The 6,173-nt window shown below is 38.9% G+C and overlaps 1 pseudogene; it reads left to right on the top strand.

The window, feature by feature from the left end:
- The first annotated feature begins 3,046 nt into the window (after nucleotides 1-3,046).
- Nucleotides 3,047-6,173, top strand: part of LOC103608680 — a 4,704-nt pseudogene continuing 1,577 nt past the window's right edge.

Genomic DNA, 6,173 nt, shown 5'->3' with positions numbered 1-6,173 from the left:
GCGGGAACCGGTCTGTATGTGGGATCCAAACCCTCGGCAGGAGCGCCGCCACGCTTCCCAAGTGGTGCACTATAGTAGTGCACCACCGGGCCGGCCTGGGACATTGGCTTTTAAAATGACCTTGTCTTCCGCAACCAAAACATTGTCCCTTGAAGGGTGGGGAAGTATTGTTTCCTGAGGGGATCAGGGCGGTAAATGCCTTGAAGGCTTTCGTTAAGCTTTGTATCTGAGCTTGCAAGGCTGAGGATAAAGTCCCGCCTCGGCAACAGCCTTTTTTAGTTCTTTTACAACGTTGACCAGATAGGCCTGAGGGGCCGCTTCCCCCACAGGCTGCAGACGGCTGGGGGTTCCCAGTGAGCCATGACAGGAAAAACCTGTGGCTCTGCCAGGGATGTTTTTAAAGGTGGACTAGCCTCCTCCACTTCTTCAGGTGCCGCTTTCTCTCCTTCAGCTAAACTTTGGCAGGGTGAGAATGCTGGGAGAGGAGGGTACAGGGTAGGGGCATAGGTATCACTCAATGGCTCAGGGCCTTGCATTGGCAGCTTTGTATCCTTTTTTCTCTCCTCATCGAACTGCGCCCAATCCCTTTCTGCCCCTTCTTGATGCTCAGGATGGAAGCAAAGCTTTAGGGCAGAGATGGTTAGGTAGAACCCTAAGGGTAGAACCCTAGCCCGTGACTAATCTCCTTCTTTCTGGCCAGGATCTGAACCTGGTCCCAAGTCTCATACGAGAATAAGTCGGACGAAGGTGCCCAAGGGGCTACCTGCAGCACATGATGCCAGGCATTGGTGGCCGTGGAATCAAATATTTCTAGGCCTCGGCTTTTTAACATGTACTTTAGAGCTTTGCAGGCTGTCTCATCAGATATTTCTAGGCCTCCGCTTTTTAACATGTAAACACAGATTTTAGGTTAATGGATTTTATATTTTTTATTCTATTTCCTCTTTTGTTTCCCCCCCAATATCTTTATTATTTCATTTTTGCTTATTTTGGATTTAACTAGATACTCTTTTTGCAGTTTCATAAGATGGATTTTTAAGTCTTTGATGTGAAACCCCTCTTCTTTTCCAGACTAGGCACTTAGGTGGCATAAGCTGACCTGAGATCACTTTATTTAAATAAATTACACACATTTTGTGTTTACATTTTCATTCATCTGAAAAGGTTTTCTGATTTCCTTTTATATATTATCTTCTCTTTTTTTAGAATTTACTATTTTATCTCTGGTGACAGTTTATTGGCATATTATTCACATATCACGCAATTCACATAACTGAAGTGTAAAATTTAATAGCCTTTAGTTTATTCAGAGAATTGTGCAACAATAACAACAATCAAATTTGAAACATTTTTATCAGCTGACATTTATTGACTAGTTACCATGTGCCAGGCACTGTTCTAACCATTTTATTTTTATTGTCTTATTTAAGTCACAAAATCCAATGAATAAGATGCTATTATAACTATCCCTATTACAGAATTTATGAACCTGAAGCACAGAGAGTTTACGTAAGTCACCCCAGTTATTGTAGTTAGTAAGCACAAGAAAGGGGAGGGATTCAAACACAGGCCCTCACACACCATAAGCCTGCACACTCTTCTATAATGAGAAGTTGATGACCTCATCACCAAAATGTTATACTGAAAGACTGAGCAAGACAGTCCAGTAGACATTTCCAGTAGGTATTTACAAGTAAAAACTGTAGAAGGGATGTAAGCCATTAAAAGTTATTTTGGTGATATCCCAGGAGAGACAACACCTCTCCGTGGAAAATTTCAGATAAAAACATAAGAAAGCCTGGAGGTAGACCCGGTGGAAAACTTCCATTTAAGATGTGGGAAGAAAGAGCGAACTGAAACAGTATATTTCCCCACGGAGATTAAGATGAAGAGATGGAAGTTTATATTTAGCTCTGCTTTGAGGGATGTGCGATCAAACCTTAGAATAAAGGGGAAACTTGAGTGAAATATTGAGTCCCACAGGAACTACAGATAGATCATGGTTCAGGGTATAAATATAATCGTATTATTTTCCTATTACGTCTGGAACCTGTCCACGGGAGAAGAGACTGAGCAAGTTTCTATCCTGTTTATAACCAAGCACATTATATCATTAAACTGACATTAAGTCTTCTGTATCTTACCAGGAGACAAATGTGATAATAATGACTTTACTTTTCTCTGCTGCTGGAAAGGACTCAAAGTCATGATCACAAATAAAGATCTGTAGTTCAAAAATATTTCCAGAACACATCAGATATTAAGTGTGGACTGCATTGTTTTAGAATCAAGAGGAAACGAAACCGCAGAGCCTGAAATTACTCTTTCAGGGCCACAGAGATAAATAACAAGGGTAAGGAAGCACCAAGGTATGTGGCCTAAGAACAGGGAGTTCCTGAATTCCATTCATGTTAATCCCTTTTTGAAATGGAAGTCCAGGGATTTAAGATATGCCATTTTATCCCATTTTGTGCAATCCTGAGACTCAAGTGAAACTGGGGGTAGCAGAGAATATTCAAAGACATCAGTTGGCTCAGGAGTTGCAGTATCTCCAACTGTAAGTTCCTCTCCATCAACAGAACCCTCTCTGGTCTAGATTTATGACTTTTTCACTGTTACATGGGACAATAATTTAACTTCTCCTGGACTCCAGTCCCTTACTCTTTGACTAGAGACAATGCTCTTGGCTCACCCCACCAGAGTCTACTTTGCAGAAGAGGCCAGCAGCAGGTGGCTGAGACCTCTGCCTCCAAGTTTTTAGTGAGGGGAGGGCTGAAGTGAATGAAGACAGGATGAGATTCTGTTCTGGTCCACGCTTCCTCTCCCTTATTCCTTCTTTTTTTTCTAGCAGTCATATTTGCATATGGTAGCACTGCCCTTCACTCTGTAAGTTGGTGTTGCTCTGTAAAGGCTGATTCTACATGTTCAGGTTTGTCTAGTCTCAGACATTCCCAGCATATACTTGACACTTCTGGGATTGTAGGAAGAGAGTCTGTTCTGTAATGCACCCCTTTTATCCTGTGCCCACAGATTCCCTCAGAGAAGAATGGCTCCTGGAAATGGCTCTTTCTTGAATGAATTCATTCTGTTTGAGTTAACAGACTATCCACATCTCCAACTCCCTCTGTTCCTCCTGTTTCTAGTAATATCTGTGGTCACTGTGTTGGGAAATTTGGGCTTGACTCACACATTCACACACCCATGTACTTTTTCCTCTTTAACTTATCCTTTGTAGACCTCTGTTATTCTTCTGTGTTTACACTCAAAATGCTGATGAACTTCATATCAAAGAATAATATTATCTCCTACATGGGGTGCATGACCCAGCTCTACTTTCTTTTTTTTTGTCATTTCTGAATCATGTTTGCTGATGTCCGTGGCCTATGGCCACTATGTGGCCATCTGTAAACCACTGCTGTACATAGCCATATCACCTAAAGTGTGTTGCAACCTGATGCTTGGTTCATACTTGATGGCCTTTTCTGGTGCCATGGCCCACACTGGATGTATGTTGAGAGTGACTTTCTGTAATGCAGACACCATCAAACCAGTATTTGTGTAACATCCTCCCTGTGCTCCAGCTCTCCTGCACCAGCACCTATGTCAAAGAGCTGGTGGTTTTCATTGTGGTGGGCATCAGCATTATTGTTTCCAGTCTCAAGATCTTTATTTGTTACGGTTGCATCTGTCTAGCATCCTCCAAATCACCTCCAAGGAAGGCAGTTTCAAAGCCTTCAGCATTTTCAATTCACACATAATCGCTGTTTGTCTGTTCTTTGGGTCAGGTGCATTTATGTATCTCAAACCATCTTCTGCTGGGTCTATGAATAAGGTAAAAATATCTTCTGTTTTTTATACTGATGTGTTTCTTATGATGAATGTATTAATCCACAGCTTGAGGAAGAAAGATGTTAAATTTGCCCTGCTGAGTAAGGAGAAAGTTTTGATTAGTTACAGTATGTTTCTCTACAGATAGTCACAGCAGTGAGAGATTCTGTATTTTTAACTACAATATTAAAAAAATTTTTAAATTGACAATTTTACATATTTGTGGAGTACAGAGTAATATTTCAATACATGTATTTGATATGTTATGATCAAGTAAGGGTAATTAGCTTATCCACCACCACAAACATTTATCATTTCTCTACGTTGAGAACAACTGAATTCTCTTCCAGTCATTTATATATACAAAATAAATTATTGTTTATTATAGACACCTAGCACTACTATAGAACATTATAACTCATTTTTCATTTAAGTTTTTTAATTGGTTAACCAACTTTTCTCTATTCCTTCCTCCCCTTTACCCTTCTCAGCCTCTACTAACCACAATTCTACTCTACTACTATGAGCTCAACTTTTTTAGCTCTCACATATTAGTCACAAGATGTGGTATATATCTTTCTGTGCTTGACTTACTTCACTTAACATGTCTTTCAGGCTCATCCGAGTTGCTGTGAATAACAGGATTTCATTTTTTAATGGCCGAGTAGTATTTCATTGTGTATATATACCACACATTCCACATATTCTGTACCTATTTGTTAATGGATACTTAGGTTGATTCCGTACCTTGGCTAGTGCTCATGGTGCTGCCATCAACATAGAAGTGCAGATATTTCTTCACTATACTGATATCCTTTCCACTGGATAAATACCCAGTAGTGGAATTTCTGGGTAATATTGTAGTTATATTTTTAGTTTTTCAAGGAACCTCTATACTGACGTTCATAATGGCTGTACTAATTTACATTTCCACCAACAGTATATAAACGTTTCCTTTTCTCCACATCCTTGCCAGGATTTGTTATTTTTTATCTTTTTGATAACAGCCATTCTAACTGGGGTGAGATGATATCTCATTGTGGTTTTGATTTGCATTCCCCAGATGATTAGTGATGGTGAGCATTTTTTCATATACTTGTTGGTCATTTGTATGTCTTCTTTTGAGAAATGTCTATTCAGGTCATTTGTCCATTTAAAAAAATTATTTTTAAAATTTTTCTTTTATTTATTTATTTAATTTGCTGTTGAGTTGTTTCAGTTTTGTGTGTATTCTGGATGTTAATCCATTCTTGAAGAATAGTTTGCAAATATGTTTTCTCATTTTGCAGGTTGCCTCTTCATTCTGTTGATTGTTTTCTTTGCTGTGCAGAAGCATTTTAGGTTGATGTAGTCCCACATTTGTCTGTTTTGTTGTTGTTGACTGTACTTTAAAAATTTTTTTATTATTAGCATATTCATTATTACAAATCACGATTTTTCTTTATGCCCTTTACCTGACTTATCCCTCCCCAAACCCCTCCCTCCCTCCCCCACATCTCTAGTAACCTTAGGTTTGTCCTCTCCTTCTGAAAGTTCAATGAATTCTTGTGGTCTTTTCTTTCTTTCTTTCTTTCTGTGAAGAATGTCATTGGTATTTTAATGGGGATTGCACTGAATGTGTAGATTTCTTTGGGTAGAATGGACATTTTCACAATGTTAATTCTTCCCATCAAAGAGCATTGTATGTCTTTTCACCTTTTTATGTCCTCTTTAATTTCTTTTAGTAGTCTTTTGTAGTTCTCATTGTAGAGATCTTTCGCCTCCTTGGTTAGGTTGATTCCTAGGTTTTTATTTATTTATTTATTTTTTGGCAACTACTGTAATTGGGCTTGCTTTCTTGATTTCATTTTCTGCTATTTTATTATTGGAGTATAAAAACACTATTGATTTTGGGGTGTTGATTTTGTATCCCACAACATTACTGAAATTGTTAAACGGCTGTAAGAGTTTTTAGTAGCCTACACAGGTTTTTCTATATGTAAGATCATGTTGTCGGCAAACAAGGACAGTTTGAATGGCAACTGCCTTGAGAAGTCTGCTGTCAGTCTGATGGGGTCTCCCTTATAGGTGACTTGACCCATTTATCTTGTTGCTTTTAGAATTTTCTAAAACGGCTGTAAGAGTTTTTAGTAGCCTACACAGGTTTTTCTATATGTAAGATCATGTTGTCAGCAAACAAGGACAGTTTGAATGGCAACTGCCTTGAGAAGTCTGCTGTCAGTCTGATGGGGTCTCCCTTATAGGTGACTTGACCCATTTCTCTTGTTGCTTTTAGAATTTTCTCTTTGTTTTTGAGTTTTGCCGGTTTGACTATCATGTGTCTTGGAGAGGATCTTTCTGGATTG

This window comes from Galeopterus variegatus, unplaced genomic scaffold, assembly GCF_000696425.1.
Source record: "Galeopterus variegatus unplaced genomic scaffold, G_variegatus-3.0.2 Scaffold8684, whole genome shotgun sequence".
NCBI classification, from domain to species: Eukaryota; Metazoa; Chordata; class Mammalia; order Dermoptera; family Cynocephalidae; genus Galeopterus; species Galeopterus variegatus.
The sequence above is the reverse complement of the archived record's forward strand: the minus strand, read 5'-3'. Positions and strand labels throughout refer to the sequence as shown.